The sequence below is a fragment of the Rhinolophus hipposideros genome, assembly GCF_964194185.1.
Source record: "Rhinolophus hipposideros genome assembly, chromosome: 25".
NCBI lineage: Eukaryota > Metazoa > Chordata > Mammalia > Chiroptera > Rhinolophidae > Rhinolophus > Rhinolophus hipposideros.
The window spans coordinates 22,018,216-22,045,346 of NC_138071.1; the positions used below are offsets into that span (position 1 = coordinate 22,018,216).

The 27,131-nt window shown below is 45.5% G+C and overlaps 1 protein-coding gene across 1 annotated transcript in view; it reads left to right on the forward strand.

Moving 5' to 3' along the window:
- Window positions 1-27,131, forward strand: part of TMEM178B (transmembrane protein 178B) — a 318,756-nt gene that overhangs the window by 148,889 nt on the left and 142,736 nt on the right. The gene's annotated exons all lie outside the window — the stretch shown is intronic.

Sequence of the window (27,131 nt, forward strand, 5' to 3'; positions counted from 1 at the left end):
TCTGGGACAACGCAGTGCCTTCAAGCGGAACACATTTTCTGTGCGTCTTCCACCCACAATTTTGATGCCCTTTCCATCTGAACTAAGCATGTATCATGCACTGTGGCCACAACTTTTGCAATTTGAGATGTGACAGCAAAACGGGCAAAACTGTCTTTTTCATTCTTCAGAATTTCACAGATGGAGTTTTTTCACTTCAATCTGAGCAACCTCAGCATATACATATGTGTATGTACACATATATGTGCGCGTGTGTGTGTGTATTGTTACGTGGAGAACTTTTCACCTTTTCACTTAAAAGAAGCACCTTACGGTTTTCTTTGGCAGATCCTAATTGCTGGCATCACTACTCTTGCACTTTGGGGACATTATTAAGTAAAATAAGGGTGACCGAACACAGGAGATACCGTGACAGTCGCTCTGATAACCGAGACGGCTACGAAGTGACTGACAGGTGGGGAGCGTGTGCAGGGTGGAGACTCTGGACAAGGGATGACTCAGGTGCCCGGTGGGACAGAGCGAGGAGGTGCAAGGTTTCATCACGACACTCAGAACGGCGCTCAATTTAAAACGTATGAACTGTTTAGTGCTAGAATTTTCCACTTACTATTTTTGCACTGTGATTGACTATGGATAGCTGAAACCATGGCAAGCGAACCTGTGGATGAGGGGGGAACTGCTCTGTTGAGTTGGATCCAGCTTCATTGAGCTGAATTGTACAAGAATCCCTGCCACATGGCTGCTGCTACTGATGGGGGTTTGGCGCGCCAGTCCCTGTGTGAGTACTTATTCAGGGATGGTCCTGTGTAATCCTCACAACATGAAGGTTTAAGGTCCTGGGCTTAAGGACCTGGGCTTAAGGGGCTAGTAAAGCACAGCTATTGATAGTCAACATGACGTGCGATTTGGGAATTGAACTCATCTCCAGAGGTTAGAGATGTTGATTTTCCTCTCGAGGCTCTTAGGTAGATTTCCCCTTGACTTTATCTAAACCCTCTTTCCATTTACATTTTCAATGTTCACTGTCTCTCCATATTACCAGTTTTATTGTTATTGTTAGTCATTTCTTTCTGATTACCCTAAATTTGTCTGCTTTAAGATTCAAGGGATGATGCCGCAGTCTGGCATTGTGGAATCTGGTTTATGAGCGCATTTTCTGTCTCTCCGAGACTTTGAAAACTTTGACATTGTCTCCCGCTAACATCTTTGTTTGTCTTGCAGACTCCTGATTTCTTTATTTCATCCGTATGAAGGAGACTTTTCTGACTTTTGATGATTTAAGTTGCCCTTCTCGAGACCTTTTCTGATTCCATTATCTCTTTATCAAGAATTGAAAGTGAAAGTGGTATTTGTCACAGAATGCCATGGCCTTATTCCAAAGTTCCTTAGGACAGGCTGTAATAGGTCTAATGTGGGGTTAGCAAAGCTTGTTAGATAGAGGAATGGCCACCAAATACCATGTTTCCCTGAAAATAAGACCTAGCCGGACAATCAGCTCTAATGCGTCTTTTGAAGCAAACATTAATGTAAGACCCGGTCTTATAGTAAAATAATATAGTAAAATAAGACCGGGTCTTTAATATAATATTATAATATAATATAATAACATAACATGACAATTAATATAAATAATATAATTAATATACTATACTGCAATATACTATAATATACTATAATTAATATACTATACTATATTATACTATAATATAATGCCTTATATTAATTTTTGCTCCAAAAGACACGTTAGAGCTGATGGTCCAGGTAGGTCTTGTTTTGGGGAAAACACGGTACCACTGTCTATTCAAATCCAGTATGAAGAGTGAATTAGATGGACCATCGGCCGTGAGGGTCTGGACTTGTCAGTATTATCTCACGGATGTCCAGGGTGATTGGAAACTGTAATCAGAGGGGCTACGTGATTGTGGTGATTCATTTGGTAACTCAGCAGGTTACGAATAGTTCAGAGAGCAGAGTCAAGGAGAATGGACCACCACAGAGGTAAGGAGAATGGTACTCATAGTTTGGGAGGACTGGCTGGGAGATCAAAGGTTAGGTCTGCCATACTGGACAAGTACATGTAACCCTCTTTCCTTAGGGATGGTGTGACAATTTAGAAGAGCTATCTGGAGAGAACAGTGATGTGGCCAGGGTGGCACTTGGTACAGTGTGGTCTGGAGACAGGGACACTGGCTTCCCAAGCCTCTTCCCAGCTAGGGTCACTGGTTGTCCACATGGGCCTACCCAACCTCATGCTGTCCCCATGGATAAGCAGACCTGAGTCTCCCTAAGGCAGTGGTCTGGGCGGAGCAGCACAGAGGATGTGTGACCCTAAGCGGCCGTTCAGAAGAAGACTGTGTTAAGCTCATCCTAAAGTTAATCTGTACTGACTATTGTTTAAACTAATCAAACCAACATTTGGGAGCTGAGACTACCTTTGTAAGTACCAGGACTTTCGTTTTAACAAAATTTACGCTGATTTGAATTACAAAGAATCCTAGAACATAGAGTTAAGAGAGATTCTTGGCGGTAACATCTAACTGCAAGAAAAGTCCTTTAAATCCTTGTTGAGTCCAATTACACGCTGTCCCTTTTATGAGGACTTTTGGGAGAAGTTTCTTTTGGGTCTCGTCTCCAGAATAACTGGGCTTGTTTTCTATGTAATTTTCACAATAATTCTTTGAGGTTGGTAAAATTATTCTAGTTTTATAGCTAAACAAACAAAAGCTCAAATTGTTTTAATAAATTTGGCAAACAAAGCTGTAAGTGGAGGAAGTGAGATTTCACCCAAGTCTGCCAAACACCGAAACTCTTCCAACTTCAAGTTCCTAATAGAAAACTCTTACGTGTTTAGTGAAGAACCGCAAGCCCATGAAGGTGTAGTTTCTGTAGTCCAGAATGGCTGACCTTGCGGCATTTGTCTTACTATCACTGTGGCCATGTCAAGGTAGTCATAGTTCTCCTGGTCTAACTTATTCAGGTGGGTTTTCATTCCCTGCACTGTTCTCTCCTCTCTCCAGCACAGCCTGCTCTAAACGTTTTTTTCTTCATTTCTTTCAACCTTTCTTGTCTTTCCTCCCTACTCCATCTGCTGTCCCCTTTTCTTTCTCTCTTCTTTCTCCTTCTTTTTCACATTTCCTTGGTGGTGCAAAGTGAGTCATCCATCAGGTCTCTTTTGTTGTTGCCTGCCGGGATGCTTAGAGCCAAAGGAGTGTCTGTAGTAAATGAATAGGAGTTACTTGAACAAATGGATAGAGAACTCGCTGCTGCACATTTTAGTATTAGTCTTATTTCTGGCTCCCTTTGTATGTCTCTCCTAGCATTCGTTTTTCCTGTGTTCTTTTCATGTATTTGTGACTTGTGGTGTCTCAGCAGGTTTTTGGTGTCCCTTTAATCAACCTTCAATCCTTCTTGGAATGAGACAGGGCATAAGTCCATGAAAAGCAGGCTAGTAGCCCCTCTCTCAAATACGGAAATGAAGTTACTTAGCACAATTGATGGACCCTAGTGTTAATTATAATGCTCATAAGTCCCCAGTTTAATAATTAATTCCATTTGGGGAATCATCTTGGGGCTTTTGAGGGGCTGCCTTCCTCCTCTTCCCCCAGTCTGGACATTTGTTCCTTTCCAGTCAACTGGCATCTTTGAAAATTTCCCCAGTTACGCACCTGTGAGCCACCCCTTCAGTTCAGGGCCTGAATAGTGGAACTCATTTAATGAAGCCAACTGTTCTCTTATTCTCTTTTTACCCTCTGACGCTTCACTTCTTTATGATGTTTACTTTCCCGTCTTCACTCCCAACGTCATTTTCCTAAGGAAAGGCAAATGAAAGAGGAGTTTTGCCTTCTTTTGCCATCTGTGAGCAATAAGTTATCTCCATGAGCAGTGGATTCATTTTTTCCCTGGTTGTTTTTCCCCCCACACATTGCTCAGAAGCTCTTTAAAAAATTGTCTAGCACTTTTCGAGCCCCAGGTCCTGCTGACAGATAACCCAGAGCATGGGCACCCCAGGGGCCCCTGCTCCCACATTTGTTCCTCCTTCTTCAGTGCTCGGACTTAGGTAGATGGCCATCAGGGGGGCCACGTGGCCTTCTGTAGATGTCTCCCACTCTAGCTCCTCTGGGATCGTTTGTGAGTGTTCAGCTGAAATTTTACTTTTCGTAATGTTCTTTGCACGATATTGCTGTAGAAATCTACGCGTGTTTCTCACCACTAATGTTTTCAGCCCACTTTTTCTGGAGTCCAGGTGCCTATCTAGAACCGAACCCCACACCAGCCTTTATTCCTTGTCTGTCATAGCTTCAGTGTCACCCAATGGCTCCTTACCACTTCTGCTTGCAAAGATAAATAGAGCTTCTTTATCCAGGAAAAAGAACGACAAACAAAAACCCAAACATCTTAAAATGAAAGAAAAGAAGAAAAGATAAGACACCCTCTTTGATTTTCCTACCCCCTCCAGCCACGGTCTTCCTTCTCTGCCTCCTTTCAAGTTTAGCCCACATTCCTCGCCAGTCCTGCCTTCCCATCACATGCTCTCACTCATTCTTCCCTTGGGCCTTTGCTGATTCCTGGCCTCCTGGTGCCTTTGAAGCTATGAGCTCCAGTGTGGTTCTTCCAAAGAGCTGTCCCCCCCAGGCAGCAAATGCCAGATGCCACATAAAAGTGCCGTCCCTCACCGTGCACTGGCCGACTTGGTTCCTTGCCGTGAGTCCTGCTGCCCTGTGTTTTCCGATCTGGCTACTGACCAAGCGGTTCTTTAGCCCTTTTTCTTCACCTCCCCCACCTGACTGACAGACTCTTGTCCCTGTGGGCTAACAACCTTGCCTATTCTTCCAGTTTTGTTTTCGTGTCTTTCCCAGTTAGGCCCAGTGCACCTACAGACAACCTTGAAAAATCCATCTCCTGACTGGGCCTGACCACCCAGGACTTCCCATGTGCTGTCCCGTTCTAGTACATACATTCATTCCTTGTTTAAAAATCGTCAATTCTTTGTGTTATATAAAAGACGTAGTCCGGAGACTTTAGTCATAAGTTCCGGTATCAGCTCTCATGCCTGTTCCAAGGCCCGGGGAGAAGAGCCGTGGGGTTGAGAGCACGAGGCCCAGCCGGAGTATCCGTGTGCCAGCCCTGGCCTTGTCATTGTCTTAGAAGCTCGGTGACCTCATGCAGGTTACGTGGAGTCCATAGTATTTACCTACAGGTTTAGTGAGAAAACGATGTTAACTGATCAGCTAGGGCCTGGCACGTCGTAAAATGTCAGCCATTATCATCGTCGTGGCCTTCGGGGTACAGTCCCAGAACCCAGGCAGGGGGGTTTGACTTAGAAGGAGCATGCCCGGGGCACAGGGCAGCCCTGGAACTCCAGCCCAAGGAGAGCAGCCTGCCCAGGAAGGAGCAGGGCTGAACGAGGCCGAGGGCGCATCTCTGCTTTTTCTGTTTGTGTGCTTCATTCTCCTTCTGCAGGCTGCCTTCCCAGTGGTTCTTGTTCTCTGTTGTTCTTGGGAGCAGATGGTCTCCCCATAGTTCCTGAGTTCCTATGCCCATAAAGCAGCCAACCGGTGGAGAATCCAAATTCCAACTTCCTGGGAGAAAGCATGTGTTTGGGTCAGCTTTTGTCACATGTTCACCCCAGTCTAAACAGCTATGGTGCAATGGGGCAGGGGAGGGGGGTGAATGGTACTTAGAACATATGTGGCTGCCGGTGCCTATCCTGAGTCAAGGCTTTTCTCTGAGAATCCACGTGTGGCTTCCTGACACCTAAAAACCATGTGCTGCCCTCTGTCTTCAGTCTCATTGCTTACTATGTCCATATAGGGATTCTCCCCTGGGCCAAACTCGGTGCCAAACAAGTGTATCTTCACATCCTAATTCTCAAAACACTGCCCGGGCTTTGACTGTGCATTTCTCTCTCTCTCTCTCTCTCTCTCTCTCTCTCTCTCTCTCTCTCTCTCTCTCACCCTTTAGCTAATCCATCACTTTCCAGCTCACGTTGATTTCTATAACAGACCTTTTCTCACCACCTCGTTCTACCCCACAAGATGCTTTTCCTTCCTTGAGCTCCTGTAACACCTGCCCGTTCTGCTTCTCTGTCTGATAAAATGCCCTCGGAGGTTATTGATGCCCTGTATAGACTGTAAGTTCTGGGAAGGCAGGAGCAGACCTGATTTCTGTTCACGATACTGGCTGAGTGATGACCTGTGATGTCACCTGTTCAGTGTCCCCTTACCCGAGCTGTTACAGATCCTGAGATAATGTGGTCACTCTCTCAGGAGATCCCTGCCACGTACACATTCCCAGCAGGTCCTTCTTGGGGGTCAGAACCGTGTCAAGAATAGCAGTTTACCTAATTGCCTTTTCTACCCTTTTCAGAGAGAGAGAATTGTCAGTAGGACAAGGCAGGAGTCTGTCTGAAGTTCCACGTGTTCTAGATTTGGGCTTCCAGGAGACAGAATTCTTGGTATCACTGCTGTAGCTAGATATTGAGGAAGTTTTGCCATCTATATTAGGAAAGCGTTATTTCTCTTCTGCAGCTGGAGGACTGGTCTGTACTGTATTACCTCCACCAAAGTGACTTCTGGCCATTTCTCCTGTTCTAGGAGACCCTCTGGGAAATCTTATGACTCTGAGGCCTTCTGATATCATCTTGTGACAGTTTTTCCTTTCTTATCAGAAGCAGCTGGAATTAACAGACAGTGTCTATTGTCTGTCATTCTTAAGTAGGTTAAACCAAGATGTGTGCCCCCTTTACTGGGAGAAAAGCTGGGTAGTGCCACGGGGTTCCTTCTAAAACTCTGTTCGTCAAGTAATGATGCTGATTTCCTTTCTTTATTTCTACTAGAAAACACATAGAGAAATGTACTACTTACTCTGGAATGAGGTAAAAAAAATTGACGTCAAGGGCTGACAATTCCGGCCCCAGGGGGAGGTGATAAAAGGGGTGTGAGCTCCTTATTCTCTTTGTCAGCTGTCCCCTCATCACCAACATGGCAGCGGGAGCCCTGTGCCCAGAACAGTAGACAATCAAACAGTCTCACCTGCAGTTTGTGGGAAATTTCGGGACTTTTGGCGCTGAGATTTCCATCTTATTACAATGAAAACAAATCAGTCATGTCCCACCCACAGTGGGGCAGCCATTATTTTGGCAACTAGCCGATCACCCCCTGTTGCCTTCACCTCTATGTTCTCCCCTGGAGTTCCACACACTCTGTGTTTGTGTTTCTCCTAGAGATAATTTTTCCCCCCCAAATATCAAAACCCTGCCAGTTCTTTCTCCTTCCATTATTGGCTCTTTGTCATTCATCTTAGATACATATTCCAGAAAGACACTTCTCTGCTTGTTTCGTCGTGTTAAAAACAGCCACAGCCACCCAGGGCCTCTCAGTAGGGGAGTTCTGAGCACCGGGCTGTATCTGTGCCCCCCACCCCCCGGCACTGATGAGCTACCTCCCATCTCTGTAAGAATTTACTAAATTCTTTACTAATTTACTCTGTGAAGCTAGGACGCTGCTCTTATTTAGAAGACCCAGAATATTCACGCGTATGGAATGTCGTCGCAAAGTTACTGAATTTCTCCTTTCCGTAACCTATTGTGTCCTATTCTTTGACATCATCGTTCCCTCTTTAGTTTTATTCTAATTTCTCAGAAATATCTTTTTTTTTTTTTTTTTTTTTTTTTTTTTTTATTAATTAATTTATTTATTAGTTTCAGGTGTACAAAACAAGGTAATACTTAGACGTTCATCATTTATATCCCTCATACTGTGAACCCCCCTCCCCCCATCCACTATCCCTCCGACCTCACACTGAACCATCACATTATATATATAAAATTATAGTTGGCATTCATTAATGTTTAGCTTCTGATGTACAATGCCATGATCAGGTATCCACAGTATCCCTGAGGTGGTCTCCCAAATAGGACGCATGTCCATCGGATACCCAACAAAATCTTTACAACATTATAGAATACCTTCCCCAAATTAATTTTCAAAAGAAAAACCCTGAGGCCATCTTGTGGTTACCAGCTGCTTCCAAATCCCTTCACCTTTCCCCTTATCCCCAACCCCCTCCCACACACCCATCTAACCACTCTCGGTTTTTTCTCTGCGTCCCCAAAACTGACTCTGATTAGTTCATTCACATAGTCTTTTCTTTATATTCCATATATAAGTGAGATCATATGGTACTTGTCTTTCTCTTTCTGACTTATTTCACTTAACATAATGTTCTCTAGATCCATCCATGTTGCTGCAAATGATAAGATTTCTTTCTTCTTTATGGCTGCGTAATACTCCATTGTATAAATGTACCACAGCTTCTTAATCCAGTCATCTACCGATGGGCATTTTGGTTGTTTCCATATCTTGGCTATTGTGTAAAGTGCTGCAATAAACATAGGAGTGCATACAGATTTTTGAATTGGAGTTTTGGATTTCTCCGGGTAGATGCCTAGGAGTGGAATTACTGGATCATAGGGTAGTTCCATTTTCAGATTCCTGAGATACCTCCATACTGTTTTCCATAGTGGCTGCACTAATCTGCAGTCCCACCAACAGTGCACTAGCGTTCCCTTTTCTCCACATCCGCGCCAGCATTTGTTGTTTGTTGATTTATTGATAATAGCCATTTTGACTGGAGTGAGGTGGTATCTCATTGTGGTTTTTATTTGCATTTCTCTGATGGTTAGTGAGGTTGAGCATTTCTTCATATGTCTTCTTGCCTTCTGTATGTCCTTCTTAGAGAAATGTCTCCCCAAGTCCTCTGCCCATTTTTTAATTGGGTTGTTTGTTTTTTTCTCAGAAATATCTTTGCACCGTCATCTTGCCATCTTGTCTAGGAGCACTTTATCTTGGCTAATAAACGCGACTGTAAATCATTCCACGAGCGCCTTCCATCTCTGGGAGCAGAGGCGCGAGCTCGCCCTCGCAAGCTTACATCCGCGGGCAGGAAAGCAAGAGGGCAGCCCAGCCACTGACGGGTGCCCACGTTCTCACGTCACTAAGGAACCAACACCCTTCCTGGCATCTTCCCCTATTTCACCTTTAAATGCCCCCTTTGCCCCCTCACAGTTGCTTTCGGATCTTCTTCTTGATTTCTATGGATGTCACTCTGGGGTAGGGTTGAGCCTGCAATGCTGCGGTTGCCAGGGTGATGACGAAAGGGGCCTGTGAAATAAAAATATAACAGAGACCCATAGGGCCACCTCAGCCCCAGAGAGTGTTGTCTTTTTGGAGGTAAGACTGGGGAGAGCCCAAATCACTTTTCTGGGGCGGAGGACTCATGTGGGATTTGGGGGTGAATGAAATGTGAAATGGCCTCAGAGATCTAAGCTGAAGCTTATGCCCTCAACAGACCTGACTGTGGTCTAGCTTACTGGAGGCCCCTGAAAGACGACTGGCCTGGGACTCTTCTTTTCCCAGCGTGGCCAGATGTGAGCATCTTCCAGTTGTTCACCATCTCCATGTCCTCCTCCCTCCCCGGGAGTTAGGGTCTCTGGCAGTTGTTCCATTTAGAATAATTTACTTTGCTGTTCAGACCCCTGGCTGCCTTGGGTTTATTTTCCTGGAGGAAAAAATAAAAGACTTGGAGATGGAAGGAGCTTAGACCTAACAGCTGTATCTGCAGCCTTATTATTATGAGGGTGAAGTGGGGTGCAGGCACTGGAATGGAAAGGAAGAAAACAGGGTGAGACAAGTATGCACTTCACTGGATTCAATCTCCAGCTGAACGTTCAAGAGCCGCAGTACATCGTTTTGCATAATGGACAACGAAGGTCCTCTTTGCGTCTCTCTAATGTATCACTGGGAGAGCACAGGAGAGTGTTTTATTTGTTAACAGCAGAAAGTTTTAAGTGTGATGCTTGTCAAGTACCGTGTGGCTAGCACATGCCTGGGATGCAGAAAGTGAAGAGAGGTCCTTATAATCTCCAATAATAGACAGCATCTCGTTTTGTCCATCATACATGTTGGAAACCCAGATGGGTATGAGGTTGTCCTGTTGGTATTTCCTTCTTGGTCTCTTGCCTTAGAAGATAGCAAAGGAGAGCCCGTAAGGTGTCCTGTTTGACATTTTCTTCAGGTTCTACCCCTGGAACTTCTGAGGTCGGTGCACTAGGTTGCCTGGCTGTGAGAAGCGCAGGGCTTTGGGTCAGAAGCCCGCGTCTGAGTCCCGAGTTTGCCACTTGGTTGTTGAGAGACCTTGGGCAAGTTTTCTGTCTTGTTTTCTGTCTGTTCACTGTGGGTGATGCTTCTTGCCCAACCCCCCACCCCCAAGGTGCTGTAAAGATCAAAGAAAATGCTATAGCAGTAATCAGGAAACTAAGGAAGTGGTTTACAAATATCAATTACAATGATTACCAATAATAAAGATATAGTTTCAGGTCCCCTAGTCCTCCGATCTCTGCCGATCTCAGCTACTTGAGTCCAGCAAAGGGAGCACAGCCCTTCTGAGGGGGGTCACGGCTCTTCCTGAGGCTTGAGATCTCAGACCCAACGTGGTAGCAGGAGACCAGCTCCCTCTCTGACCGGCTTTGGAACCCGTTGGCACGCGGCTGCATCTTCCTGTATAAACCTGCGTAACAGAAAGAAAGAGGCCATTGATCGCTGCATCTGTGAGTCTGTTTCTGGTTTTGGTGGTGGTGGTTCTTTAGATTCCACATATACGTGAGATCATATGGTATTTGTCTCTGTCTGAGGTATTTCACGTAGCATAATACTCTCTAGGTCCGTCCGTGTTGTCACAAATGGTGAGATTTCATTCTTTTTTTCATAAATACAGAGAACAAACTGATGGTTAACAGAGTTGGGGGGATGGGTGAAAAAGGTGAAGGGATTAGGAAATACAAATTGGAGGGCTGCCCGATGTCTCGGTTGGTTAGAGCGTGAGCTCTCAACAATAAGGTTGCCGGTTCAATTCCCGCGTGGGATGGTGGGCTGCATACCTGCAACTAAAATTGGAAACGGTGACTGGACTTGGAGCTGATGGGCCCTGGAGAAATGCGCCCTTCCCCAATATTCCCCAATAAAGTGCAAATTGGTAGTTACAGAATAGTCACGGGGATGTAAAGTACAGCATAGGGAATATAGTCAGTAATGTGGTAATAACTACGAGTATGCATAGGGCCAGGTGGGTACTAGACTAGTCAGGGGGATCACTTCATACATTCTATAAGTGTTGAACCACAATGCTGTACACCTGAAACCAATATGAAATAAGATTGGCTATCACCTATAATTGAAAACACATGAGGCGGTTGAAAGACCAACTCAGGCTGTCTGTCCCCTTCTCTCCTGTGGCACCTTTCCAAAAATATTCACTAAACAAAGACCCCCAATTAAATACTTTGTAGTGGGGATAATAAGCTGAGTCCAGCATGTTTTTTCTCTACAGACCCAGTTCCCTGAGCTCCCAATGTGACCTAGCAGAAACCAGCTGGGTTTTCTGTGGGGGGGGGGACAGAGGCTTTCATACCCCTCTCCCACTGGGGTTCAAACTCCACACGTGGGTCTAGAGAAGACAATGGGAAAAGATAAATCCGGCACTTTATTCACTTTTGTCGCCTATAGAGAACTACAGAGAATCTCTTGTAGAAATCCCCTCCCTGTCCACCTTTCAATTCTAAATCCTGGGGGAATGAGCCTTTGCCATGTGGCAGGGAAGTCACCTGTGAACAGACATCAATCAAACACAGACCCTCTTCAGTCTACTACAGTTTGATGGCAATCCACCTGCTCTTATAACATGGCCGTTTTAATGCCACTGGAGAGAGGGACTGTTTGGGGCCTGCTGTGCGTAACACAGGACTGGATGAGACAGATGGTGAGGAGCGTCTTTCCCTTTAGTGGAGTCCCAGGGCTGGAAGGAGCTGCGCACCTTGGAGCCTGTGTCAGGTATGATGGGTGTCCACACCCGTGCACTGGCTCTGCTATTGGACATGGCTGAGGGAGGCGTCCAGATTCCGGAAGTTGAAACACAGGGCATGAGCCAGGGTGGGGGGTGCGGGAGAGTTCGTGCCTCTGTGGGGTGAATCTCGGGTCGCCCTCCAGCACAGGAAGGGCAATTAAAGTTAGGAACTCAGCTTGGGAAGGCGCAGAGAGGTGAGGACAGAGGATCTATGGAGGGGGGACCGAGAGAAAAGGGCACGTTCAGCCCTGTGCCTCGGATCAAGCAGGTGCCATTGTCTTTTCGTTTCTCTTCGCTGCTCTGGGCAGTAAATCTGCCTTGCCTGCTGTGATGCTGCCCAAGAGAAGTTCTGGTCTCCTTAGTCGTGAGTACATTTAGCTCAGTGGCTGGCAGATCCCAGGTGCTCAAGGATTATTATGAGGCAATAAAATGAGGCAAAAGAAGCAGCTACCTGTTGGGCAGTGGTTGGTGAGCAGGGAGAGTGTTTTCTTCACAAACAGACTTGGCCTTGCCTTTGGTTTCTGCAGGGGGCCACTTCCTTTGCTCATTCACTTTATGTTGTATCAAGAGAGACAATTCACAAAACACATGGCCAGGAGCAGGGAATGAAATTAGAGTGAGTATTTTGGCTGCCAAAGTGGAGGCAGGCAGAAGAGCAGACAAGTAATACCAGCTTCGAAGAGCAGGTAACCTTTGTCCCACATTTCCAGAAATCGGAAAATTGTCCAGCTTCAGGCCCGTTACCATTAACCTCCTGACGCTAATGGTGGCTGCTCTCCATTCCTGTTAACCTTTCCTGGCTGGGTGTCTGCAGCTGCCAGCGGTGCACACGTGTCTCTTCTCGTTGAGGTTTCCAAAGTCACAGAAAAAAAATGAAGCAAAACCCTAAACGTTTGTGCTGAAGCCAAAGGGGATGGAATGCTTTCAACTGGTTTTCAGGGCCCAGGGGCTTGGGAAAGGATTAATCCTTAATGCATCGATGTAACATTTATTGCCAGTGTGTGGCATGCTGGAGATTCTAAGATGACAGGAAACGGTTCGTGCTGTCAGGAAGCCCGGGCCCAGAGGGGGATGGTAGCAGAGCCAGCTTGCTGATGGCACCCAGATTCCTTTCAATAGACTCTTAGGGACCTGGGCTGCTGGCAGTCTTCTTTTTTCAAAACTTTTTATTTTGAGACAATTTGAGAGCCACAGATCCTGTATGCCCTTCCCTCGGTTTACCCCAATGATAACTCTGTGCATCATTCTAGGACAATCTGGCAGACTTTTAACGTGCGTTTAAGTGTGTTTTCCCACCCCCTCTTTTCTTGGCTTAAGTAGATCTTCCTCATCTCATCCCCACAGGCCTGTCATGCCCTCAGGTCTCTCTAATCATGAAGTGATATCATGTAATGACAACAAATTCATATCACGTTGGTGCATTGCATGCTTAGAGCCTTGTTCTGGAGACAGAGAGCTTACAGTGGAGTTCCCAGCCTGATCTGTTTTTCAGTGCATCACTAGGGGAGGGGAGAAGTACTGGCTTAAAGGAACAATAGCAGTAGATGCTATTACAACGGCGGTAGCATGACCGAGTGCTCGCCGAGGGCTTCCTGTGGATTTCCATATCTTACCGTCACAAGTCTGTGGGGTAGGTGCTCTGACCATCCCTCACAGAGACAGAGCTTAGGCGACACACTGCTAAGTAGCAGAGCAGAGATTGTGTACCTCTGGGCCCTTGCTCTTCCCCTCCACTTAACAAAGGAATGAACTGGTACCCGTGGAGTTTCAGGAGCCCAGGGATGTCCTGTGACAGAGGACAGGGAATCTCTGTGCTTCTCAAAGCCCACGGCACAGTCCCCTCCCCTTCTGAACTCAAGGCCGGGCCTGGCTTTCTGTATGAAACTTCACTTTCATACGAACTTTTCGAAAAGAACAGCTATGCGGTAAGGAGAGAACTAGGGTCATAGTGTGTGCAGGCTAAAATTGGGAAGAATTCTCTAGGAGTTTATTTTTAAGCTTCTTGAATGAATATCATTGAGTCCCCAATAGTTCGTATAGCACTGATTTGGGATTTATGGTCCTCAGAATAGGGATTGGGGTGAAATACGTTTTTCTGGTATCACCGGAAGGAAAGGCCCTGTAACCAGCTAAATAGGATGAAGCATTTGAGCATTTTTCCCCCCCTGTAAAGCAGATTAATCAGAGTGGCTAATTGGCTCAGAGGCCAGAGCAGTTGAGATAGACATTGAGAGAGAAGGCATTTTACAGGCCAGGACGGTCACCCTGCCCCAGGCCACCTACCTGTCCCCTTGCTTGGCTGCGCACCTGAGTGTTGTAGGAAAGTGTGGGCTTCTGTCTGCAGAAGACGGAGTAGGAAGCTGTCTTTGGGAGCGTGGGTAAGAGAGGGGTTGCTGGAAAAGACCTATTTTGGGAAAGGGAGAGCCTCCTTCTGTGGGGAGACGTGCTAGGATGGTGTTTCAGAGAAGGGGGCTGACCGATAGCCTCTTTCCTCTTAGAGAACAACCCAGTTTCTTATCATTCATGGCAGCTGGGTCTTTCACATTTCCATTCCATTGGTGGAGTTCCAGAAGGTCGTTTTGTACCCAAAGCAGTTTGTGAGGCAGAGCTCAAGTGCCACCTCCTGACGGGCTTCCCTGGCCAGTCCTGTGTCCTTCCTTGCTAGCTTTCTGGGTTCTTTCTGCTGCATGTTCCCTAATTCCCTGGTCTGCGCAGGATAAGAAGACCACACACGGTCTCCTTTCAGGGCTCTGCTGAAGGGACCTGGGGAGGTGTCCTCTCTTCTGTCCTGTCTTCCTGGCCACACCTTTGGAGATTGGAAAGCTGGAATTCTGGTGACAGATCTGTGTGGTCTTCACAGTGGCTTCTTTTATTTTTAAATTCAGTGTCAACAATGGACAGATTTCACACGAAAATCACAGACCTTAATTCTCCCTGGAGCGATTGGGGTCCAAGTGGTGGCTGTTCTCTTTAGGATGCTCTCTCCTGTCCATCAGACCCCCATGACTCTGCTTTACTTGGTTGCCATTGCCTGCCTGCCTCACGTGACAGCACCAGCGGCTGCCACCTCTTTCCTAAGCCAATGGAAAGGCTGAGCGTCCCATTCTGTTCTGTTCAGCTCCAATTAGGGCACATCCTCAGGGACTCACGTTGGTCACAGAGTATTGATGGTCCTCAGGAAGAAAGGACATTTCATTTGCCAGAGCCCGCAGCATGGGAGAGATGGATGAGAATCAGCAAGGGAAGGAGGGCTACCCAGCTGGCTACCTAGAACATGGTCTAGGTGCCTTCATGTCCCCACCCACCCCTTCCCTCTGATGAAATGTCAGAAGAGAGTGAAAACTTGCATTCCTTCTCTCCAGGCACCTGGACACCTTTCTCTGGTTCTCCTTCCATCACTTCGTTTTTTGGATCCCTCCCTACTTTTGGCTCATTCCAACGCCAGATGCTAAGTGACAGGTTGAAGATGGTGGGGATAGCTCGTGTCCCTCACATTTACCAGGGCAGCTGACCTGCTAGGATGGCACCGAGTTCAGTGCTCTGTCCATGTAGCGTTCCCCACTCCCCCCATCACTTCTGTCCCTACTGGACCCTATTCCCATCCTTCTTTCTCCTTTATCTTTCTCTGTCCCTCTCTATTTACCCCTCTCTTTAATTTTACTTTGTTCCCACAATTCTTAACTTGTCTTACATTTCTAAGTTTCCAGACTATTTCCATGTTCCTCAGCTGTTCCTGCCACTTCGGACTGAGCCCCCTTCCCCATCTCTTTCTGGCTCTGGTTCCTAAGCTGTGCAAGGTACATCCCAATCAGAGAGGAACACTTACCTGCTCACGAAAAGCTTTGTTCCAGATCCTCCAGGGTTCTGCCGCATGCACTCTGAAATCTGGACACATTTGAGTAAATGCTCAACAACCCAGGAAGTGAGCTTATTTCTGATAGATCTGGCGGCATTTGGAGGAGATTGGGATTTAATTAGCCTTTCCTTGTATGTCCCTGCCAGTGTGCCTGTTACATTTACGGGGCTGTGTGAGTACCCTCCAGTGACTAATTACATGAAATTTCTCCTCTTTGTTAAAATCTAATAAACACACATGCAAGATATAAATTTGAAACTGGTTCTGTTGCCAAAAAATGAGATTCTTAATTTTAATAGGGACTTATTTTTCTTCTCTTTATGAAGACAGCAGTTTCACAAATTTGTGTTTCACTGATGATGGGGTGATAGCTGTAATATATATATTTTTTCTCTTACAGGAGCTAGTAAGGAGTAATCTAAACCAGCAACACTTTCTCTTCTCTTTGTTTGGTTCCAGAAAGGTTGCGATAGAAAAAAAGGGGTGGGGGGACTTATATCTAGATCGTTCCTGTTATATTTGGTTTTCCAAACTCCAGCTAAGTGATTTTAATTATACCAAGAACAATGATAGTAGGTGTGTGTAAAGGTTAGGAACAACTCCACTCCTTTCTGTGTGGTGTGTTAGCCCTCTTACCTGTGGCATGTGAGACCCAGGTGTGTTCCCAGATGTCCCCCCAAATCCAGCTGCCACTGAGTCAGCTGTAAGCACCGCCAGAAAGAGAATTTGAGGGAGCACCAGAGGGGCCTGAGCTGAATGAAAACCACCCAGTTGGTGCTCAGATGACACCGTGGTCCAAGGCTGTGATGATAATGTCCCATTTTTCAGATGAAGAAGCTGAGCCTGGGTACAGTTAAAAGTCACGGCAGACGTGCTTGCAGGGGCGAGGCACGGGGGGGAGGGAATGGGGAGTCAGTGCTCAATGAGCACTTGAGGAAGAAGTGAAAGTTCTGGATGGTGGTGATGGTTGCACAACAGTGTGACTGTATTTCATGCCACTAACAGTACACCTAAGAACGGTTAAATGTTAAGTATATTTTACCAAAAGGGGAACAATGTTTCATACCTGCTAGTCATTAATTTAAACCCACAAAAATTCAGACGAGTAGATGTTTAAAAGATGGTAGATAAATGCAGTGGAATATTATTTAGCCTTAAAAAGGAAGGAAATTCTGACCCAGGCTACGACATGGAGGAACCTTGAGGACATTATGCTCAGTGAAATGAGCCATTTACAAAAAGGACAATTGTGGTATGTTTTCACTTATATGAGGTTTCTAGAATAGTCAAATTCTTAGAGATAGAAAGTAGAATGGCAGTTGCCAGGCGCTGCAGGGAGAGGGAATTGGCGAGTTAGGGTTTAATGGGGACAGAGTGTCAGTTGGGGAAGATGAAAAGGTCTGGAGATGGAGGGGGGTGTGGATGTCCTTAATGCCCCTGAATGGCACACTTAAACATGATTAAAATGGTCCCTGTTCTGATTCTTTTTCTTACCACACACACATGAGTCCCAGTGTGTAGATACAGGCTGCAAGGCTCCAGAGAAGCTTGCCTGCTGTCCTGGCCCTGGGCTCGCACCTCAGTGCTAACTGCCTCCCCAGGAATGCGTGTGCCTGAGAACCAGAGAAGGTTCTCTCTGTCCTGACAGATGCCCACCATTACGGAACGCCAGAGAGCAAAACGCAGCCTGCTCGAGACTGGACCCGTGGGCACAGAAGACGCAAACAGAAATGCCAGCTTGGAAAAGGGATTGATGGTTTAAATGGTCTGAGGGAAAGAAAATGCTATTAGTGCTGGCATGGCTTAGTGAGAAGGGTCCATTAATTCACATAGACGAGTTCCAGAGGGGGAAATGTTGCTCTAATTATAGCTTGGGTAATTTGGCCGTTTAAATGGCTAACCAGTTTGCAACGAGGCTCTTCCTTGAGGTCTCACATCTCGATGCAGTGCTGTTCCCTCCCCCCAGAGCAGCCCTTCAGATGTATGCAGTGTTGTGAAGACGTTGGCTTCCCTTTGTCGATTGCTACCCGCCTCCCCTTCACTCCTGTGACCTTGGACATATGGGGGGCTGGTCTTGGCGCCTATGTTAGCAGGATTCTCGTAGCCTCCAGAGGGTAGAAGGCCAAATGCCATGTTGGCAGCGTCTTCCATGAGTAACTGTGATGGGTAAGGATCAGAGTTGTACTTCTGTTAAGTGGAGATTCAGAACCTGTCCAGGGACCTGTTCAGAACTGGGGGAGGGCCCTGCTGGGGGAGCTTGGTCCACTGGACAGCCAGTGCCCTACTGCCCAGGCAGGACGCACCCCCAGAGATGGGATTCCCAAACCCAGTGAGCTGTGTGTCTGGACCCTGCCACGGGCATCACCCTCAACCCTGAGGAGACTCAGCAATTCATAGATAAGCCCCAGGTGGCCCTTGCTGATACTTTCCCTGGAATGCAAGATGTGCAGCCATCTTGGTGGAAAGAGAGCTTTAGGATCAGTGAGTCCTGCTTTTTGCCTCCACCAATCCCCATCACCCAATGGGGACAGAGACCCTGGAAGTCTTGGGCGTGAGAAAATGTGAAGTTCCTCTCAAAGCAAGGGATAGAAAAGGAACAAAGAATATTTGTTGGCCATTCATATACGTAATATAAATAATAGACAAAGCCCACTGTGTATCGTGTCCAGGCACTGTGTTAAGCACACTGAGTGTATGTCTCCATTCAATCCTTACAATGACCCTCAGAGGTCTGGGTACCACGGTCTCCCTTGTATAGATGATCGAAACCAGGCCCAGAGAGGTTCAGCGACATGTCTGAGATCACACAGCCAGTAAGTAGGAGAAACCAGTCGGGTTTTTAGATGCACATTTTTATATTCTCTCAGCAGTGCTGCAGCTGCTCGCAGCCAAATACCTCGGCTCCAGGTAACCAACCGCCTTTAGTTCAGAATGCCAGTGAGCTCCATCATGTCGTTATTAATTGATTCGATTTTTTTAAAGTGCCACATATTTCTCCTCTTATCTTCCACTTATGCAGCAGACCTTACATATTCTGTGTATGTTGGTGATTAAAGATGGCGGTGGAGGAGGGTGGAAAGAGTGTATGATTGGGGGTGGGTGAGCAGAACCGCCCCAGGATGGAAGGACTCCATTCTTTTGAACTGTTTCTGTGCTCTTTTGAGAAAATGGCAGTGAATTGGCTCCACTGGCTCTGCGCACTGCCATCCTCCCCCGGCCCCCTCACCCCGTGTGGGCATTCCCAGAGCAAGTTTCTGTGCTGAGCTGTCTTTTTTTCTCTTGCACACCTCCTTCTCTAGGGCTCTCATCCCCCACTTGGCCTCTGCCTCCGTGACTCCCACTGTCACCACCCCCATCTAAGTGACTCTCACTTCTGTGTCGCCAGCCCCACCTCTCTCCTGATCCTCAGACCTGCTTCCACTTCCTTTTTGGGCCGATCCCGGGAGGGCTGCCCCAGCATCTTGAGGCAACATGCTTTTACTCACCTGTCTGCCCGTCCCACTTCACTCCGGCACTGCCCGCATCTCACTGCCCTGTGGCACCACAATCCTCCAGGCACCTCCTCCTCCAGACCTCTTCACCACCATCTCTCTTCCCATATCTATCATGTTGCCCTGCCCTTGTCCACGTGACTGCTGCCTTTTCGTAGTCTCTAGCATCCATGCCTGCGCTTCTGGGCGTGTGCACCACCCCGGTCCTGATTCTCATGAACTTTTTCAGCAGAGGATGAAAATAACTTCCCGGGTATCCCGACCTTCTATTTCTTTCCATTCCGCTCCATCCTCTACTGTTGCCAGATTAATATTCCCAAAGTAAAACTCAGGTCACATCAGCCCCGTCAAAAATGTTTTATGGTCGATAGCATTGGGGACTTTCCAGACTATGCCCCTAAATCACTTCTCCAGTCTCGTGTTCTGCCATCACTCGTCTACACAGAAATAGAAGGAGCAGTGGTAGCCACGGTAATAGTAACAGTAAAAGCAACAGCAATATGTGGTCTCTAATGGTCATTGGACGTTTTCTGTGTGCTGAGCACTGTTCTAAGTGCTTTATGGGGTTAACTCATTTAGTTCCATAGCCACCCAGTGCGTAGATACTGTTATTCTAGTAAAATGCATCACTTGCTATTGCAGATTGTGTGCTGTGCTTTTCTTCTTAGGGAGCTTTTCTCCTACTGTTATGCCGGCAAGACTGTTCTCCCTTTCTGTCTCTCCAGGTCTCAATCTTACCCATTCCTTGACGTTGTCATAGGTGCCCTGTCCTCCCGATGCCCTCCCGTCAGATGGGCTCTTTTTGTTTCTGCTTCTCTCTCATGGCACTCCCCAGTTTCTGCCTCGTGTTTTAGACATTTGTGTACTTGGGTTATCCTGTCTGGTTTCTTTAAAGAGTCTCGGGCATAGGCTGCCTCCTCCAGACATGTATTTTCTCTAATATCCAGCTAGCACTTTACACATAGTACCTGCTGGACATATTTAGTCTGTTGAACCAAAGTTGATAGGGTTGAAGTCACATTCCAGATTCCTTGGCTGGGGTCCATGCCATTCACGTAGTCTGGTCTCTTCTAGCTAAAAGGCCAGATAAGCGCACCAGATCAGAAAGAGGGAAGATGCCAAGCGAGAGCGAGAGGCAAAATCCCCTTTCATTTGCTTATCAGTATTCAGTAATTATCTTTGCTCTTTTAAAGAAGTGAATGGGAGGGGCCTTCATGGCTGGATGCCCTTTGCCTCAGGGGAAGGAGAGGATGGATATGTCTTTGTGGCTGTGTTTATAACACTGTGGGACTGGAAGGTACAGGTTCATGCTCTAAGTGGCAGGAAGGAACTTCTGTATCTAGGGGTGCCCCAATATGATACGAGTATGTCTTTCTTGTATTATTCTTAATTAGCTTTGAAAAACCAAACATGATTAGTAGATTTAATTCTTGCAGGTGTATTAGTATGGCCAACTTCAACTGGGAAGAGGTTCCAGGCAGATGGACATGGGGTGTCCAGGACCCTGAGAGCCTGTTTTATTTACGGTCTCTCTGGTCTCCTTAATTCAGCCGGTTCCAGTCTGCCTTGCCTTCCACGAGCCCCAGCTTTCTCAGACTTTCCTCTCTTTATGCCGTCCCTCTGTCTAATAAACCACAATGACTCCAGGTCCTGGTCTTCCCAATGTAAACCGTATTCATTCCGCTTAGCCTATCAAGCTATAGACCAACTTACACCTCTGCCGGGAAGCTTTCCTTTGCTTCCTGAATCCACACCATGCCGCCACCTCTTTTTCAAACTTCTACAGAACATACGGTCTGTACCACACGATTTAGTACTCAGTTCTATTCCCATGTGTCAGTCCTCATTGTTTATTGGGTTGTGACTCCCAGGTGAATTGGGATCTTCTTGAGGTCAAAGGTCTGATTACAGTTTGCCTTTTTGACCCAACAGCTCTTCGTACCTTGTTGAGCATACAAAATATAGGTTACATAGTGGAAAACTGAGGATGTTGGCACCATTTTATATCTACTTTATCCTAAAAATAATGTTTGGACCGCAGCTTGGAGAAAATTTATCGTATTTTTCTCCATTTAAGAAGGCAAGTTAAAAAAAAGTGAAATGAATTAATTTAGCAAGCATTAACTATTACTCTTTGGTGGGTGATCAGTGACTATTTGTTGGATGAATGAACATAAGTGTGGAGACCGTGATTTCCTTTGCTGTGAATAGCTTTGTAGAGCACATATTGTGCATAAAGCCCTTTACACTTAGGGTGTCACAGTGAGTCTTGATAACATTCTGTCCTCATTTGAAGAAGAAACTGGGGGCAGAAGGGTAAATAAATTGCTCCAAATCACACGTTAAAAATGTCAGACAGGCAGAACCAAGACTCAAACTGAGACTCTTTGATGGTTGAAACCCATACCCTTTCCACCTGCCTAGTAAGAACTAGAACTCCCGCCGAAAGAGGCTTTGTAACTTCTCATACTGTAGACGATCAGACAAGACAAATCCAGTTTGTGGGGTTGGGAGAGGTAGGGAGAGTTGGGAATGTATTTTTTTCCACACTTTTTAAACCCAACACAGCCCTTTTTCCACCATGTTTTTGTGTGGAACCCCAAGTTAAAAATAGATAAACATGGGGCTCCTTTTGTTGAGGGTAAGGCGCCGGGTCTAAAACCACACGCACTCAGTCTATCTATCACCTGAAAGGAGCTCCCCAAAGAATACAACATGAAAACCATGCATGCAGCTCAACCTCATTATTTTAAAGATGACAAAACTGAGTCCCAAAGAGGCTGTGTGACGGGCCCAAGGCTGGCTGATGATCCTGGAGCCAGGGACAGGTGAGGACCTGGTCTCCCGAATGCCTGGCCTCCACTGTAATTGACCATCTCTGTCATATATTTTCCCCTTGACATAACATCACAGATCAATCCAAACGTGCGAAAGTAAAACAAACATGGTATAAAGACATGCTGATTATCAGGTGCTCTGGGTGGGGGACTGAGAAAAGGGATCGAGTTAATTTTGTAGAGGAAACTGCCTAGAACTTTAGCTTGAAATAGGAGAGGCTTTGTTTTGCCGACAGGAAGAGTAAAGCACTTTAGCTCACACATTTTATTTTTTATTATTGTAACAATAACATGCTTTCATTATAAAATAACTTGGAAAAAATAGAAAAAAAATTACAGAAGAAAATAAAAATCACCCATATTCCCAGAACCAAGAGATAACTACTCAAAGTTTTGCATGGTGCGTCTCCTTCCATTATTTTTCCTGTATCTAATGCATATGTATGTAAGTGGATCAAATTGTTTTATGCATTGTCTTATTTCTGCTTGTTGCTCTTTGTCGTTATAGCACGTGTATTTTCTATTCTCACCAATATATTGTTGAAAACAAAATTTGAGACATCTCATTATAAAAGTAATGTATGTCTGTTATAGACATTTTGAAAATATAGATAGATATAGATTTTATTTTTTTCTTAGTGTTTATCTAAGAAGAAAATAAAATTACTGATAATCTCAGAACCCAGAAATGACTGTTACTAACATTTTGGCAAGTATTCTTCTTGTCTTCTGATTGTGTTTACTCAAATGTAGACATTAATATACTCATTATTATATTACAAATACACTTGAGTATTTTCCATTGTGGTGAATTAGGGATAGACATTAGTTTTGTCTCCTTTCATTAATTTATGATAAACAAAAAAAAATTACTGATTATTTATTGTTCTTTGGATTGCCTGTCCATGTCTGGTCATTTTTATAGATTTATTGTTGACTTCTTTATGTTCTTTTTAGATTAAAGATACTTATTTTTTCACCATTTGCATCTATGTGACAATATTGAGTATGTAATTAAAAAGTCTATAATTTAGCAGTTCTTTATAGTATATTAAGTTTTCACTACTAATAATGCTACCCTTAATATACCGGGGTTGCCAAAAAAATGTATATACATGAAATGTATATACATCTTTTGTTATCGGTATATATTGAGTATTACAATTTTAATACAGTTTTTTCCTTTCTTAAAATGTGTATACATTTTTTTGGCACTCTCTGTATGGGCACATGGATCTTATCTGCATCATTTCTTTGGGATTAATTCAGAGAAATGGATTACTGGGCCACTCCCCACAAGAAGTATATGCAAGTACTTATTTCTCTAAACTCTTAGCATAACTGAGTATTATCTTTAAAGAGCTGTCGAATTTAATAAGCAAAAAATGGACTTTTAGTTTTAAATTATTTTGCTACTAGAAAAGTTAATTTTTTTCCTTCACATTTTGTGATCTAGCTGTATCTGAATACTTTGTGTATTGATTGTTCTTTGCCCAGTTGGGTTGTTATTGGTTTTCTAATTGATTTTTAAAAATGCAGATTCAGGATATTAATATGTTATTTGCTACAAATTTGTTTCTCACTTTGTCCCATGAATTTTTATTTTATGTTTGATTTGGTTTTATTTGCTATTTTGGATCGTGTGGCCAAACCTGTTTGATTCTTTTCTTTGTGATTTTCCACCATTTGTTGTATACTCAGAATAGTATTTTACTTTATTTTTCTGGTTTTATCTTCTTTTAGATTTTTAAAACAGGTGTACATTTCTATAATACATGATCTCTATGTTACATTGTTGTGTTCACCATCCACAGGCAGTTCTCCTTCCATCACCATATATTTGACCCCCTTTACCCTCTTCATTTAGCTTTAAAATCCACTGGTTGTATATTTTCACGTGTCACCTGTCTGAGGTGGGACAGTTTTGAAAAGATTAAGGAAGGGAGAGTGAGGACGAGGTTTGATCAGTCATGAGAAAGCATTATGAACCGGCAGAGATTCTGAATGAAGAGAGCAGAGGAGAAAGAGGAGAATGGCGGGGGAGAGGGAGCAACAGCGCACGAAACTGGGATTTCAGAAGGAGGACAGAGGCTGTGAGAAGTGGACATGCAAGGTCAAGTGATGAGTCCTCGATGGATGGATCTGCACAGGGAAATACAATCGGGAGTCAAAGTTGAGAGAGAAAAGGGGTGGGGCGGGGAGAGCAGAGGAGAGGGGAGGGAACACCACAGAGAGAGGGCGCACTTATTCTTGATGGGGGAGACTGTATGGCTTTGATTAGGGATTAGTGGGTTAAAAACTCTCATTGTTCTAGCCAGTCACCAAGGACGTCCTAGTTGTCACATCTCATTTCTTTTCTCGCTTTCCTTTTCTGCAGCCTTTGACATTGAGTTTCCTCTTTCTTGAAGCACCAAATCACCTCAGGTTCCCTGACACCATCCTCTCAGGAACAGGCTTCTCTGCTCTTCTGGCAGCCCCATTTGGAGGTTGGGCCCTACACCCTCTGCACTATAAACCCTCCCACACCTTCTATTCCACCCACGTGCCAAGGACCCTACCCCATAATTTGGGTCTTCCTGGACCTCTCTTCTGAATTGGGTTGAAAATATTTACCTAATGGTTGGATGTATTAGTGCAAATTCAGCATGGCCCGAACTAAACACATCATATTCCTTCTCCCCACTCTATGCCAACCTGCTCTTCCAGAACTTCGTATCTTAGTGAGTGGGGCTTTTTAACAAGGTGCATATGAACTCTGCTTCTGGAAAGGGTAGAGTTACAAGAAATGGACTCATGTCTTGGTGAGAAACTTAGTGTAAGCACGAAGATGTTCCTGTGGCTGAGAACGAGTGAGCACTAGCATTGCCCAAGAAAAGCTAATGTAGGAGAGGCGATGTTGTTCTTTGAGTTGGGAAATAAAGCCCTAACCTCTAGATATCTTGAGTCCTGAGAGGTCATTTGGGCAACAAGAGTTTCTGAGCATTCCTCCAGCATAAGGATTTTGCAAATAAACTCCCCAGTCTTCAGCTTGCAAATTCAATCTCCAAAGGTCACATATCCCAAAAATGGTTTCTAAATTTGCTGCTGTGATTTGCATTCAGAAGATACACCTGCAGATCATGTAGGGCAACGACTAAGCAGTAGAATTTAAATCCTCTCCTGGTGGTCCAGGTGGGGTGGCAAACACCGTTTCTAAGCAGGTGGAAGCCTCTGGAAAAACTTCTCATACCTCGCAGTGGAGCACAATTAGCTCTTTACTGTACTTTTTTTTAATTAACAAAGACACAACAGGTTCATCAGAAGGGGGCCAGTTCTTTTTAAATAAGTATTTCAAAGCTTTAAGTCATAGGTATCCAAATTTGGGCTAGTTAAATCTTTGAGGGAGAAGACAAAGGAAAGCAGTACTTTTTATCCATTTGGAAGCACTGGAGTCCTTTTTTCACAAAATCCGGAAGATGGAAAACAGCATCATGTCCCACTCTCGCACTTGACTGAGTGGGAAAGAGCATTTTTAGTGCTCAGGGCTGTAAGAGAAGACCGGGCCATGATTTCATCGTTCCCTGTCCTCGCCACACTCTTTTGGGCAACCACTCAACTCATGAAAAAGAGAAATTCCCTTCTCACAGCTCTCCAGGCTGTTGGATGCGATGGTCACTCGTGTTCCGGGCTCCCTGGACATCAGGCTCTTTCTTGCCCGTTTTCCCCAGATTATGTGTCCCCTTTCGCTTGACAGCCTTGAATCTTGCCTGTGATACTGTCGCTCACAGGTTCGTCATCAGCTCTCCTGATAACGCCCCTGCGTCTCCTGCTAATTTGTGGAAGTGAACCACAGGCATTTTCTTTCAAGGAAACTTGATGGCTCTGTAGTAGAACAAGTGCATTATCAGCTCAAGAAAGTTCTGTGCCCAAAGGGGGTTTGGGCTCCAAAAGCTGCATGGCCTTCGCTGAAATGCTTTCTTTCCGAGTGCGTCAGCTGCCCTCCATAGTTCAACGTGGTGGGACCATGTTCACTCTGCCTGTCCACAGTCTGAACGCAGAATGTAACTGGGGCTTTCACTGGACCAACACAGGCGTTCCGGACGTATTTTCATGCCTTCGTTCGTAAGCATCTGCATGTGCACTTTCTGCGTTGTTGGCGTGTATCTTTGGAACGAGGGTCTTATTTCAGAAAGAGGCACACACTTGGCTTAGGAACCCCCTGATGAGACAAGGAAATCAGTAAGTGCAAAAATCACTGATTTAAATCTGGTTCCTGATGCGGAGCAGAGAGGAACCAGATAGAGCTGCCACCAAATGATGCCAGCGAGATCTGAGAGCAATGAGGTGAAAACAAGCAAAGCAAAAACTTCTGGCCGCCTATGGTGCCGCATTTTGGCTCCATCTCACTTGAGTGCCAGCATCACCACCACCTGACATCGCTTTTATTTAGTTGCAACAGCCGTAGCTGCTCTGCCTGGAAACCCAGGAGGTTCCTTCTCTCGTCCCTTCTTAGAAATGTTTAACCCCCGCCAGCTGGAATCAGAATTGCAGGGAAGAAACAGTAGCCATATGGCTCCCGCTGTCAGAATGATAGGTTTCAGGTGACTTGCATATCACAGCTCCCCTGGAACAGCTTTCTCCTGCAAGATCCTGGGGAGTTGGCCTCGTAAGAAAGAGCAGAGGCAGACTCTTTGCTCGTGGGATGACTAGATTCCCTTGAAGACAAGAAAGTGTCCCCCAGATGGGGCAGGGGTGTCATGTGCCCGTCTGCTCGTGCCACCATCTTGCATTTGCTGCTGTGCTAGTGGTCATGTGAATAGCCATGTGGTCCTCGTCATCTCCTTCTGTCCCATCCCTATCCCCATCCGCCATCTCTCCCAGGCCCTGTGATCTAGCTTCAGTCCTCACCGGTCTATGGGATGGTGCTCTCTGCGGAGCCTATTGGCTCAGGTCCTACGTCCTTTCTGTGGGCATCCTCATCCGACTTTCTTCTTCAGCAGTGCTTGATGCTGCTCCTGTGGCCACCTTGCTTTCCCTTCTCCCTCTCTAGGATGCTCCTTCTCTGTCTCC